This window comes from Megalobrama amblycephala, linkage group LG4 (assembly GCF_018812025.1).
Source record: "Megalobrama amblycephala isolate DHTTF-2021 linkage group LG4, ASM1881202v1, whole genome shotgun sequence".
NCBI classification, from domain to species: Eukaryota; Metazoa; Chordata; class Actinopteri; order Cypriniformes; family Xenocyprididae; genus Megalobrama; species Megalobrama amblycephala.
This window is the reverse complement of record NC_063047.1, coordinates 28,739,919-28,754,713: the sequence shown is the minus strand read 5'-3', so window position 1 is coordinate 28,754,713 and position 14,795 is coordinate 28,739,919. Positions and strand designations below refer to the sequence as shown.

At 39.8% G+C, this 14,795-nt stretch overlaps 3 long non-coding RNA genes across 3 annotated transcripts; 1 reads left to right on the top strand and 2 right to left on the bottom strand.

Annotated features, from left to right (window-relative positions):
* Positions 1-441: 441 nt before the first annotated feature.
* On the bottom strand, positions 442-1,639 carry LOC125267253. Its single transcript, XR_007184641.1, has 4 exons — positions 1,579-1,639; positions 1,002-1,370; positions 813-895; positions 442-716 (listed from the first exon to the last, which is right to left on the bottom strand). It is a non-coding gene; the product is annotated as an uncharacterized LOC125267253 (long non-coding RNA).
* Positions 1,640-1,958: 319 nt separating this feature from the next.
* On the bottom strand, positions 1,959-2,750 carry LOC125267252. The gene is made up of 3 exons (XR_007184640.1): positions 2,652-2,750; positions 2,407-2,516; positions 1,959-2,064 (listed from the first exon to the last, which is right to left on the bottom strand). It is a non-coding gene; the product is annotated as an uncharacterized LOC125267252 (long non-coding RNA).
* Positions 2,751-3,146: 396 nt separating this feature from the next.
* Positions 3,147-4,208, top strand: LOC125267254. The gene is made up of 3 exons (XR_007184642.1): positions 3,147-3,436; positions 3,543-3,625; positions 3,722-4,208. It is a non-coding gene; the product is annotated as an uncharacterized LOC125267254 (long non-coding RNA).
* Positions 4,209-14,795: the final 10,587 nt, after the last annotated feature.

Here is a 14,795-nt window from a genome sequence, read left to right as displayed (position 1 = left end):
ACCAGACACTCTGATTGACACGAGAGCAAACGGATACATAAATAAGAGCAGGACTGCACAATTTGTCATCTTATATTTTATTCGCTCTTATTGCCCATAATGGAGCGCGTCTCTTAGCTCCTACTAGCGTCGCGCCTGCCACAGCTTAGCGTCGCGTCTGCCTCAAGATCTCTCACTGTTTACAGCTACCAGACACCCAGGACTGATGCAGGAGAGCACAGAACAAAACATGTCACAGCCAAGGTGAGTAAATTGAACAGGTAAAATCACATTGTGGTCTGTGAAATATTGTTTAAGGATCTTTTTAAGTACTAGTTTAGTAAGTTAATAAGATTTTTACAGTCTTTATAAAACATTTCTTTAAATGTTTGTGTCATTCAACAACACTGAAACAGCATTAGTTTTTATTTTTATTTATTTATTGTAATATGGGCTCAGACACCTTAAGAGAAAAAAATGTAAAAAAAAATATGATTGTAAAAAATGGGCTACACATTGTGGCATTAAGGTAAACTCAAAAGGTTATGCTGTACAAAATAAGTAACTATATTAGTTTTGCAAAGTGACTTTTTAGACTGTATTATTCAACAAATTTGATAAAGATAACAGGGAAGGGGGCACAGAGAAAAGTCCAGACACTAGCACAATGTGTGGTGCAGCAACAGGAGGCATCCCTTTGTCATCAAAACCATTCAGGATCAGAATCTGTGGATGCTCTGTAAAATTGAGTATAATTATTTAAGGGTTTAAGGCTAGACTGAATATTAAAATCGGGAAAAGGGAATTTAAAAATGCCATTTTAACACACTTACCCCAAATGTCCCTTTGTTTGCAAAGCCGTTTCTGCCTGGAACCTGTGGAAGCCCTCTGTCTTTTTTAGGATTAATAGGGTTACCTTTGAAAGACCAAGAGAGGACAACCATTTACAATGCATTTAATTTGATTGTTCTATATGCATCACCCATGCATTTTTAAGCAAACAAAATTATCCAAAAATTTACCTCAGGAGTAAGTACTTCCAAAATGTAGGATGTATTACTTAATTCTGTCATGTCAATCTGTGTGACTCTTTTAATTCTATCAATGATCCCCTCCGTCTGTTGCAATAGGCATTGCATTCAACATTGTTACAGTATATTGGTTATATATTAAGTGTAGCTCAAAATGCTAGGAAATAATTGTTTATATTTGTTGTTTTTCTACAAAAGTTACATGTTTGTTTATTACAAAATTGGTTTACCTGTTGTTCATCAAAAAAAAGAAATCCTTCCATTAAGTTTCATCTTCAGCTTTGGGGAAAATTTTGGATTTTTATGCAAAAACATCCTGTTTGATCTAATTGTGCCATTTGTCAAGCCGTTGTGTAGCTCCTACAATGTGAAGAAATGCATCATGCGGTATTTCTTTTTGAAATAAGTGTAACAAATATATAATATTTTTCTAATTGTTCACTTCCAAAAACTTCCAACAGATATGCATGTAAATGTCACAAGAGAATGGATATGCAGATGAGAACCTTACAAAAGGTAAGGCACATTTATTCAGTTATTGGTCTGATGAAGTATTCATGTTGTTGACCATAATGTCCTGATCTGCCATTATGCTCACCACCAATCCCTGCTTCAACACTGATAGTGTTCTGTTAAAAGAAATGGGAGGTTTACAGAAGCATTCAATGTATTTGTAATGTTGTGATTAGAGAATGAAATTTGTTTGAAAATGTAAACCGCATACTTATCGTAAGGATATGACTTTTCAATGTCACATCCACATCTGAATGCCATGTCCTTTGTGACCATTGCTGGATTTATGCCAGCACAGTCATAGTGCAGCCATTTATTACAAATGTCACACTGAATCCATTGCAGTGTCTTGACCTCTGCATGCATGGTTCTGCAGAGGAAATGTGTACATTTATATAACTGCTCAATCAATATAGTACAACATATTAAAATGCAGTATTATCACTTATTTGGTCCAGATTTGTTGAAATATGCAAACATCAATCTCCTGGGCCAAACATCTGTTTTTAGCCTCACGAGCTGTCATCTCAGGTGGGAAGTCCTAAGAACAGAAGATGAGCAAACCAGTACATAATTTTAAGCAAAATAGTATTTATAATATTTATTTTATATTTACTCAAATATTAGACAGATCATACATACATCCAGATTAGAGAAAACACCACCATTATTTAAGTTAGAGCTTGAGTTTCATCTTCAGCTTTGGGGAAAATTTTGGATTTTTATGCAAAAACTGTTTGATCTAATTGTGCCATTTGTCAAGCCGTTGTGTAGCTCCTACAATGTGAAGAAATGCATCATGCGGTATTTCTTTTTGAAATAAGTGTAACAAGATTAGAGAAAACACCACCATTATTTAAGTTAGAGCTTGACACTGCTTTACCTTAGTTTGTATATTTTTAACCAAACAGGAGGCATGGTACATCCGAAGGTGGATCAACTGTTCTGTGTGGAGCAACTCGGAAGACATGCTGAGCCCTTTTGCTTCCATCTCTGCAATCTAAAAAAATGTAAAGGGCTTTGTACAATGTACTGTATTTACTTAATTAAAGTCTCCATAGTATTTATTATATACTGTAAATGTTAATGAATGTACAAAGTAGCAAATATAAATCTCTGTCCACTCACTGTGCAAACAAAAACACCACAGTTTCTTCCATCTTTTTTGTGCCATTGTTGTGGTTTTCGCTCAGTCCACCCTTCCAGGGAGTCTAGATGTCTAAATGCATCTATGAAAAAAAAAATGGATGTAAAGCAGACTGTACCCAAGTCATGGAATATTTTAATACATAATACTTCAGGGTGCTTCTATTTTTTTTGATGAAATCTATCATATAACGAATACTGGTCTGATGTGCTGGTCTCAGGGTGTGGACATGAGAAGTCGTCCATTTCTCTGGGTTTTGCTGCAAGTCTTGGATTACTTCTGAAGTTTTTCATCCACTCAAGGTTGACTGTTAGTTTTCCTTCAGCTGCAAGTGTTATGTTTGCGCCTGTTGGTGCACATATCCTTCCATCGTTGGGTTGGAAGAATCTCTGCTGTGTTCTATTGTTCACGTGTCTGGCACAAATGGCACAATTAGATCAAACAGTTTTTGCATAAAAATCCAAAATTTTCCCCAAAGCTGAAGATGAAACTTAATGGAAGGATTTCTTTTTTTTGATGAACAACAGGTAAACCAATTTTGTAATAAACAAACATGTAACTTTTGTAGAAAAACAACAAATATAAACAATTATTTCCTAGCATTTTGAGCTACACTTAATATATAACCAATATACTGTAACAATGTTGAATGCAATGCCTATTGCAACAGACGGAGGGGATCATTGATAGAATTAAAAGAGTCACACAGATTGACATGACAGAATTAAGTAATACATCCTACATTTTGGAAGTACTTACTCCTGAGGTAAATTTTTGGATAATTTTGTTTGCTTAAAAATGCATGGGTGATGCATATAGAACAATCAAATTAAATGCATTGTAAATGGTTGTCCTCTCTTGGTCTTTCAAAGGTAACCCTATTAATCCTAAAAAAGACAGAGGGCTTCCACAGGTTCCAGGCAGAAACGGCTTTGCAAACAAAGGGACATTTGGGGTAAGTGTGTTAAAATGGCATTTTTAAATTCCCTTTTCCCGATTTTAATATTCAGTCTAGCCTTAAACCCTTAAATAATTATACTCAATTTTACAGAGCATCCACAGATTCTGATCCTGAATGGTTTTGATGACAAAGGGATGCCTCCTGTTGCTGCACCACACATTGTGCTAGTGTCTGGACTTTTCTCTGTGCCCCCTTCCCTGTTATCTTTATCAAATTTGTTGAATAATACAGTCTAAAAAGTCACTTTGCAGAACTAATATAGTTACTTATTTTGTACAGCATAACCTTTTGAGTTTACCTTAATGCCACAATGTGTAGCCCATTTTTTACAATCATATTTTTTTTACATTTTTTTCTCTTAAGGTGTCTGAGCCCATATTACAATAAATAAATACAAATAAAAACTAATGCTGTTTCAGTGTTGTTGAATGACACAAACATTTAAAGAAATGTTTTATAAAGACTGTAAAAATCTTATTAACTTACTAAACTAGTACTTAAAAAGATCCTTAAACAATATTTCACAGACCACAATGTGATTTTACCTGTTCAATTTACTCACCTTGGCTGTGACATGTTTTGTTCTGTGCTCTCCTGCATCAGTCCTGGGTGTCTGGTAGCTGTAAACAGTGAGAGATCTTGAGGCAGGCGCGACGCGAGTAGGAGCCACAAGACGCGCTCTATTATGGGCAATAAGAGCGAATAAAATATTAAGTTAAGATGAAAAATAGGTACATAAGAGCAGGATTGCACTGTTTGCACCCATTCATCAATCGGTATATATCATATATGCATGAAATGCATCATATATCCGTGGCAGGTCCCGAGGCAGGCGCGCATAACCGTGTCAGGTCCCGAGGCAGGCGCGCATAACCGTGTCAGGTCCCGAGGCAGGCGCGTATAACCCTGGCAGGTCCCGAGGCAGACGCGCATAACCGTGGCAGGTCCCGAGGCAGGTGCGTATAACCCTGGCAGGTCCCGAGGCAGACGCGCATAACCCTGGCAGGTCCCGAGGCAGGCACGTATAGCCGTGGCAGGTCCCGAGGCAGGCGCGCATAGCCGTGGCAGGTCCCGTGGCAGGTCCCGAGGCAGGCGCGCATAACCCTGGCAGGTCCCGAGGCAGCTCCCCCTTCCACGTATTAAAGATTTTACTCCTACGGCAGCGCTGCCCAGGCTCTGTCCGCCTGTCAGCGCTGTGACACCGGCAACGGTAAATGGCAGTGAGCCCAGCCCACACATCAGAGAAGTGTCAGCTCTTATTTTGAAAAGGGCTTATTGAGGGGCGTGACATCACATTGAAGCAATACCCCTGATTGGCTGACTACACGTGTGGATCGTAGTCACACACTCTGCGGAAAGATAGTGCCAAAAAGATCTGTAGACGTGTGCAGAGGGATCTGTGAATGCCCTGTGATCTGCAAACACAGATTCAACACTTGCATGCTGAGCTTTGCACAGAATGTGTACGAATGTCTTTTTACAGTGGTTTGAAAATACAAGTTAGACCATGTTTGTTTGCAAATTGTGAGGAGGGCATTTGTAGATTTTTTTAATGGAAAAAACAGCGAAACAGCTGTGCCAAAATTCTGAAAACAAATGCAACACAATCTACAAATAAAAAATGACCCTAATGCGCAGACAAATCACTTTGCATTCATTCAAATTCTGGTTGTCAAGTACAAGTCACTGATTTCTATTTGTGAATCATGAAGAGTCTGTTTGTGGATTTTTTATCTATTTGTAGATTTTGTTTTACATTTGCGGATCATGAGGAGTTTGTTTGCAGATTTGGAATCTATTTACAGATTGTGTTTTACATTTGCAGATTTTAAATTTATTTGTAGATCTTGTTTTGTGTTTACAAATTGTAATATGCATTTTTGACTGATAGTCTCTTCATTTTAAATGATTATGGCATTATTTTGTCACAACAGTGAAACAATAGTGTCAGAATTCTGAAAACAAATGTGACACAATCTACAAACAGAACATGATCTTCACCTGCAAACAAGTCACTTTACATTCATTCAAATTCTGGTTTACAAGTACAAGTCACTGATTTCTATTTGTGAATCAGGATTTGTTTATTTGTGGATTTTTAATCTTTTTGTAGATCATGCTTTATATTTGTGGATCACAAAGAGTTTGTTTGAGGACTTTGTATCTATTTGTAGATCTTGTTTTACATTTGCGGATCATGAGGACTTTGTTTGCGGATTTTTTATCTATTTGTAGATTGTGTTTTGTGTTTACAAGTTGTAATATCTATTTGTGAATTTTAGTCTGTCCATTTTCAATGGTTTTGGCATCAATTTACCCCCATATATACATTCTGTTAATTTAGCGAATTGGTGATTTTCGTCAGGGCGCGAAGAAATATAGAGCTGAGTATCATCAGCGTAACAATGAAAACTAATGCCATGCTTCCTAATGATATCTCCCAAGGGTAGCATGTAGTGAAAAGCAACGGTCCTAGTACTGAGCCTTGCGGTACTCCATATTTAACTTGTGATTGATATGACATCTCATCATTTACTACTACAAACTGATAACGGTCAGATAAGTATGATTTGAACCATGCCAATGCAATTCCACTAATGCCAACATAATTTTCGAGTCTGTTTAGAAGAATATTGTGATCAATAGTGTCAAATGCAGCACTAAGATCCAGTAACACTAATAGAGAGATACAACCACGATCTGATGATAAGAGCAAATCATTAGTAACTCTAATGAGAGCAGTCTCAGTACTATGGTATGGTCTAAATCCTGACTGGAAATCTTCACAGATACTATTTCTTTCTAAAAAGGAACATAGTTGTGATGAAACTGCCTTTTCTAGTATTTTTGACAGAAAAGTGAGATTTGAGATCGGCCTGTAATTGACTAATTCTCTAGGATCAAGTTGTGTTTTTTTAATAAGAGGTTTAATAACAGCCAGCTTAAACGTTTTTGGTACGTATCCTAGTGATAAAGATGAATTAACAATATTAAGAAGAGGATCTATGACCTCTGGAAGCATCTCTTTCAATAGCTTAGTCGGTATAGGGTCTAACATACATGTGGATGATTTTGATGATTTAACAAGTTTAGACAATTCTTCCTCACCTAAAGCAGTAAATGAATTGAATTTTTCTTTAGGGACACTACAATGCACTGTCTGACACAAGACTGTAGTAGACGGTTGCATGGTTATAATTTTTTCTCTAATATTATCAATCTTGCAAGTAAAGAAGTTCATAAAGTCATTACTGCTGTGCTCTTTGGAAACATCAGAAGTTGAAGCTTTATTTCTTGTTAATTTAGCCACTGTATCAAATAAATACCTAGGGTTGTGTTTATTTTCTTCTAAAAGTTTTGAAAAATAGGCAGATCTAGCAGTTTTTAAGGCCTTTCTGTACTCAGTCATTTTCTCTCTCCACGAAATGCGAAATACTTCTAGTTTTGTTTTCTTCCAGCTGCGCTCCATTTTTCTAACTGCTGTTTTTAGGGCCCGAGTGTGCTCATTGTACCATGGTGTTGGATTAATTTCCTTAATCGTTTTTAAATGCTTGCGTTTTAAAAATGCAATATCGAGGTCTTCTAAGCTGTCTGGTATGCTAAGGCGATGAAACTGATCAGGAAGATTATTTATAAAGCAATCTTTAGTGGTAGAAGTGATGGTTCTACCATATTTATGGCAGGGGGGCAGTTTAGCCGCTTTCACTAAATGTAATATACACGAGACTAGATAATGATCTGAGATGTCGTCACTCTGCTGCAGAATTTCAATGGCATCAGTATCGATTCCATGTGACAATATTAGATCTAAAGTATGATTACGACAATGAGTGGGTCCCAACACGTGTTGTCTAACACCAATAGAGTTTAGAATGTCTGTAAATGCCAATCCTAATGAGTCTTTTTTATTATCTACATGGATATTAAAATCACCAACAACAAGGACTTTATCTGCAGCTAGTACTAATTCTGATAGAAAATCGGCAATCTCTTTGATAAAGTCTGTATTGTGCCCTGGTGGCCTGTATACAATAGCCAACACAAATGTCAACTTACATAATGTTATGTAAAGCACCATCACTTCGAAGGAATTATATTTGAAAGACTTCTGGCTGATACTGTAAATATTACTATAAATTACAGCAACACCTCCCCCTTTTCCTTTCTGTCGAGGATTGTGTCGATAATCATAACCTTGAGGACTAGACTCATTTAAAGTAGTTTAATCGTCCGGTTTTAGCCAGGTAAATCTAGATTATTGTCTGTGATAATATCGTTTACAATAAGTGCTTTTGAAGAAAGTGATCTAATATTTAACAACCCAAGCTTTATCATTTGTTTATCATTATTATCTCTATTTTTTATTTGTTGAACATCAATTAAATTTTTACCATTAAATGGGTTTGGAAGTTTTTTGTTTTTATTAATTCGGGGTACAGACACAGTCTCTATTTGATAATATCTAGGTGCAAGAGTTTCTATGTGTTGGGAATTATCTGACTTCTGTAACGTGAGGCAGCTAGCAGACGGTCGGTTTAGCCAGTCTGTCTGCTTCCTGTCCTGGGCCCCAGTTTGTCATGTTTTAGTTCTGAGACTATGTGCCATATTACTAGAGAGAAGAGCAGCACCATCCCGGGACAGATGAATACCATCTCTTTTCAACAGGTCAGGTCTGCCCCAAAAGCTTTTCCAATTGTCTGTGAAACCTATATTATTCTGCGGACACCACTTAGACAGCCAGCCATTGAGTGATGATAATCTGCTAACTATCTCATCACTCCTGCGAACAGGAAGGGGACCAGAGCAAATTACTTCTCCTGACATTGTATTTGCGAGTTCACACACCTCTTTAATGTTAATTTTAGTGATCTCCGACTGGCAAAGTCGAACATCATTTGTGCCGACGTGAATAATAATTTTAGAATATTTACGATTAGCATTAGCCAGCACTTTTAAATTTGCTTTGATGTCAGGTGCTCTGGCTCCCGGCAAACATGTGACTATGGTGGCTGGTGTCTCTATTTTCACGTTCCGTGTAATAGAATCGCCAATAACTAGGGCACTTTCAACAGGATTCTCAGTGGGTGCGTCACTGAGTGGGGAGAACCTGTTTGATGTTCTTAATGAAACGGAAGAGTGGTGTTTTCCGCGGCTAGGAAAAGTGTTTATAAGGCTATAAACACTTTATAGCCTTTGCTGCTTCTTTTTTAGAACTGAACTCAATTGACTAAAGATGAAAATAAAGCATCCAACTGAAGCCCAAAAATGCAAGCAGAAGATCATAGAAAATAGTGCTAAATTACCACAAAAGGGGGGAAAATTCATCACTGTTGTTTCCATCGCCGTTTGTAAGGTAGCCAAGACAACAGCAAGCTTTGACGCGCTGTGTTACTGTTGGCGGACGTGTGCCGAGACAAAAAAAATATGTTCGGTCTTTGCTGAGACATTATTATTGTTATTTATATTATTATATATTGCCCAAACGTATTCACCCATCGCCAGCTCTGATAATGGTCAGCTACCGGAATGTCTGAAATTCTTTTCCAAATGTAGCCTATAGCCAATAAGTCTAGTTATTCCTTTATTCTTTTACTGTAACTACATGAATTTAGGCCTACATCATTTGATGCACCGATCGAAATTACTGAAAATTTGCGGCCGAAACAGCATTTTACGCGCTTGTCTAGTAGGGAACCTTATATAGTCAATATGCAAATTTGTGTCTAACTTAGAATTTAGACCAGCTAAAATATATTATTAGACGAAAAATATCTTATCAATTAATTAAGTAGCCTAATAAAGACATGTAATAAAGTAATAAAAAAATGTAATAAAAACAGAATGACGTCTATTGCTTCAGCCTTATTCAAAGGCCACGGAAACGTGGGTTCCTTTGTTACGCACTTCAATCCATTCCACAACCGACGTTTTTGGTTTTCTTCCTATTTATTAAATATAGGCAATTGGTTGATGAAACATTGATTGAAATTAAAATACAATTTCTACAAAACGAAATTCACTTTAAAGAAATACTTACTATAAAACAAAACTTAATGAAGTGGTCGAACTCATGTCTGACCCGCTGCATGTCTCCCGACATTGCGCATCCATCATGCTATTCACTTTTCATAATCAACATAAATCATATAAAAAATAATAATATTAGGCTATAGCCCAATATTTAAATATAAATATGAAACTAAATTGGCTACATTTTTATCCCTCTGGCCGACTAATGCGCCGGCGCTTTCTGATGGATTTTTTCCTCATGACAGCTGAAACAACTTAAAACAGGCCTTCCGTCATTTTTGGCGATAGCCTACAGATTAGTGCAAGACTACAAATGGTCTACTTTTTTAAAATTTTATTTTATATTTACGCTCACAATAACAACAACACCTTGTAGACTACCTTTGTAAAATAGAATAAATAAAAAACAGGGTGCGCTTTCAGCTGTCTCTCTGCGAGAATCTTTCTGAAACGTCTCAAAAATTAATTTAAACTCGGCGAATAACTGTACCTAAAAGAAAGAAACATCTCCATTTGATAAGAAATGTGTAGGTCTGTGTTAAGAGGCGATCTATCCGCTGGAATGTGTTGTTTCTGAAATCAGGGCCAGTGCTCGTTGCGGCTGTTATCCATTCTCTTGGCGCTCCTTTGGTTTTAATGAGTAAATTAGCCTAAATATTTATTCCTGCCGGTATTTTAGTCTGCGATATCAAAATCACTAAACATTATATAGGCCTATCATATAGCCTAGGCCTATCGAAAAATATTATATTATTCGATAATAACATCAAATGAATCAATGCAATGATAATTCACCACATGATTCACTGTTAAATCAGTTTTTGTAAACTGTGGGGCAGATGGACTCAGGTGCACAACAAATTTTAACACATGACATCACTGCTTGTGGGGAAATATATTTCTGTTTAGAAACCATGGGGGAAAATTGTGAATAAAGACTGAGAGGAAGAACCTGAACATCCATAAAATATTATTTCATTTGTACTGTCTCGTCTATTTATCTCGTTTTCTGTGAGAGCTGTGAGTGGCGGGAGAGGAGTGTGTTTTTCTGAATATGTTTCTTCATCTGTTTGGGTGAACTGTTTGGATATATACTGTATAGTTGTGTTTTGCAGAGTGTTCATTATCAAACTACAAAATTATTTAAATTTGAATTTCTAAAAAAATGGTATTATTTTATATGAAAAATAATTATTGTCTTTTATTGACAAAATATTTTAGTTTGTCATGTATATTTTTCTTTAATTAAATCAGATAAAATTTTTAGCTGTCATATGGTCATGTTACAATGTGCCCCACCTATGGGGCATGTTGTCACATTTCACTTCCCTTCTTTCAGGGAAAATAAAAAAAAGTATACACTATATTAATAAAACAAAACCACATCTTTGTACAGACATGTGTGAAATTAATGTGGAACAAACTAAATTCCCTGAACTCTAGATTTACACAAACTGAGAAAGTCAAAAAGCGTTAGGTTGTGCCCCGATCTCTGAACATTATCAGACTGATGAAGAGGGGGAAATATCATCTTGCCAGCTTTTTAAACTCATGACCACATTTACTAGAAATTATCACGTTATTATTCATGCTATTCGCAAATTTTGAGTAGTTGTAGATTATATGTATTGTGAAAAGCGCTATACAAATAAATGTGAAAAATGTGAATTTTTCACTAAAGGTTCATATTACAACTGTGGCATGTTGCAGCTATATAGTTTAACTGTGTTGCCATTGTAGCCATCTTACCTGTAATTATATCCTTATTGTAACAAATGCTAGTTAAACAATTACAAGAACTATGTTACTTTTAAGGCTGAGTTCAAGTTAGAAAGAGCTTTGAAATATGGACCTTCCTCAATTATTGACTAAAGTTGGTTTCCCTATGTGTAAAATGTTTTAACTTTTTTAAATTAACTCTCAATATGTTCCAAACTTCCTGTTTCACTGGGAAACAGATCAACACAATATAGAAAACTGCTCATCAAGCTTCCCTTTCGAAAGGGAACTTCTACTCTGCGCTGACTGCGCTAGGGGAACGTCCTCCGTGACCCGTGCTCGAAATGCCAAAAATCACCACACTCCAATCCTATTGGCCGGCGACAGCCTATCACGTCAAACGGCGCGAACCGTGACGTATAAAGGGAGCGCCTGTGCTAACTGTGAGCGTTTTTCTATGAAAACGCTCCGTTCTCGTTTGGCCCTCTTCTCGAGGGGAGAAGTGCCACTACCGCTGCCTGGTGGTTCCGGCCCCGCTCGTGCTGAGGCTCAGCGGCGATTGAAATCATGGGGCTCGCAGGTGGAACTCGCTGAAGAATTTGAGAGGGGTGTCTGTCTTTCTCAAGCTGAAGCGACTGACGAGGACGCGCTTCTGGCGGATGACGACGATGTTTTATCTTTAACATCCTCGGACCCAGGAGCGAGTGCTCTCTTGGTCCAAAGTCCCGGAGAGCAGAAGATGGCGGAGGTGGGAGAAGCGGGCGAGCCCGCGGCTCCCGCTCGGCCTCCCTGCACGGCGTTTTTCCGGAGTTGCTGGAGGATATGGAACGTGCCTCGAGCAGACTGCAGCTGCCCTGGGAGCGCGTGAGGAGGGAACCCGCTCGCAGCAGGTTAGACGATCGTTTTCTCTCTACCCATGGCCCGGCAACTCCGGCAAGGGCCCTGCCATCCAAAGCGTTGAAGGTGACGTCACGTTTGAATGGCAGGGCTTATGCCGCTGCAGGTCAGGCTGGTGCGGCGTTGCACACTATGACGGTGCTTCTGGCGTACCAGGCTGATCTGCTTACGGATCTTGATCAGGGAGGCGAAGACGCGCTAGATCTTGCATCCCGCTCAGATCCAGCTCTGGGCCCAGACAGCCGGGAGATCCCGGGCCGTCTCGAGCCGAGGCTCAGAGGCAGGCCCAGCGGGAATGTGTCGCCGCTCGTGCGCCTCCTCCTCCTCGGAGTAAGTCGCAGAGACGGCGAGACGCTAGAAGGAAGAAGCAACACCTGAGGGAGGTGATCGAGGAGCGGCGCCAGCAGCGCCGGTAATCGATCCCCTCTCTCGCGAGGGCTTTTTCTCGCCCTCGCTCTTCCTTCGCCTCCCGGTAGCGTTTGTGACATCTATATGCTGCGGGCTTTACAGTCGGGCTGATGTTGCGGGCCTATGATGAATATATTCCTGACGGCCCGCCGTCTGGCTTGATAGTGAAAGTGCTTTTGGGCTTATGGGACTTTGGATTTTCCCCTCCGTGTGACGAATCGGGGAGGAATCTGCGTTCTACGAGCCGCAGGAGGTAAGCCAGGTCCATTTTTCATTCTCAATATAGACCTTGCTTTTCCTGTATAGCTTCCCGTGCATATAGTTGTCATCTGTTCATGTTTTTAAGGGGTTATTTGGGCAAATAACTGTATGTTAGGCTGACTGTTACAGGCAGGCTCTTTATGGCCGCTTTGTTGTTTAGCGTTGGTGTAGTTTCTCGGCTGATACTGTGTATAGCTAGAACTAGCTTTCGCTATTGTCAGTTATGTGTTGGCCGGTTTTTCGGCCACCTAATGCTGTCGCTCGCGCTGCTTTCTCCGTGTGTTTGGGAATTTGTAGCCCGAGTGTAGCTTGGTCTACATACAGTCCTTAGCTAGCGGCTAGGCTAGAACTAGGTTAGGTGTGTGTTTGTTTACATCCCCCTGTTATGACTATTCCCCTGCGGTTGTATAGTTCCTAGTTCTGGCCTCCTTCTGAGGAAGTTGTTGGCCGTTTTTTGCCCATATTTCCCCTTCATATGTTAATGCAGGTGTGTTATGTGAGCGTGCTTGTGCTGCCACAGGTTACACCTGTTTTTTATGATAGCAGGCTTTATCCGGCCTCTATATATGAATACGGTGTTGTTGTTGTACTCCCCGGTTAGGGTTTGTGTTTCACTGAGTGCATCACCTGTTGGATCGCACACTCAGGATGAGTGTAGGGAATTTTGTTTACCCGACCTCTCCCGGTCGTTTGCACCACAGCATCTGGGGTTCATTGCTGTTTGATTGTTGGCTATTTGTTTTTAGCCTCTCTGTATGCAGCTTGTTTGGATACAGCGCTGTTGGTCTACGATGCTGGTTACGCTCACGCTGTTTAGCATGATTTGCATTGCCTGCTGGAATGTGTATGCCTAGGCTCAGGTTGTGTAGCTAGTTCCCTTAAATTTGTCATTTTAGGTTATACTGGCCCTTCCTTGTAGCTAGGGCCCTGTCATGACCACGGGCCGGTGCCACATGGTTCTTTAAGCAGCAGGCCTCTCCAGGCTTCTCTTATAGCTTCCTGTTGGCCCAGCTACTCTGGTCGTGTACGGGCATCATTCCATGATTGAATAAATGCACTAGCTATTGCCGCGCGTTTTTAAGGTTACAGGCCGCTTTCAGGCCTTCCTTTGCTAGCATGTCAGAGTTTAGCTTGATACTCCTCTCGCTGAGAGTAAAAGATGTTTTTACTGAGTATTTTGTGCGTTTATTCCCTTTAGCTCTAGTCGAGCTAAAATATTTTCCCTGTATAATTAACGGGTTCTATTTTTGCTCCTAGAACTTTAGTGGCCGCTGGCTGATGTCGCGTGTGACGGGTAGGCCGTAAAGGCCTCCTGTGGAGCGTGCTGACCTTCGACAGCAAAAGGGATGGTTTCGCCGGCTGGCCGGGTCTCGGGTTGACTATGACCTCCTGTGTAGTCGGTCTGTTCAGCCTGAACCCTGATAACACTGCCACGAGCTGATGCCACGTGCCTGCTGGGATTATAGGCCCATGGGGCCTTTCCTTAGCGCATGATGGCGTATGTTGTACTCCTCTTGCTTAAAGAGTAGAAAGGTACTTCACTGAGTGCACTGCTCGTTGGTTTGTGTTGGACGGGCTGTCTCGTGGGCACTTGCAGCTGTTATGTCTTGGTGTTTGCTCCACCTTGATATGCAATAAGGTGTGGCCCTACAGGCCATCCTGGGCTACCGCCGTCTGCATTCAGTTCTCTGGTGAACTCTGGTTATGTTGCAGGCCCTTTTTCCCGGCCTCCATGACTATGTGCCCGCTTTACGGTCTGTCTGTTAGGTTGAGCTTTGTACTTCCCTTCGGGGTTAACTGCGTAATTGTGCTTAGCTCCCTAAGCTGGTTTGGTTGTAGAGTTCTATGA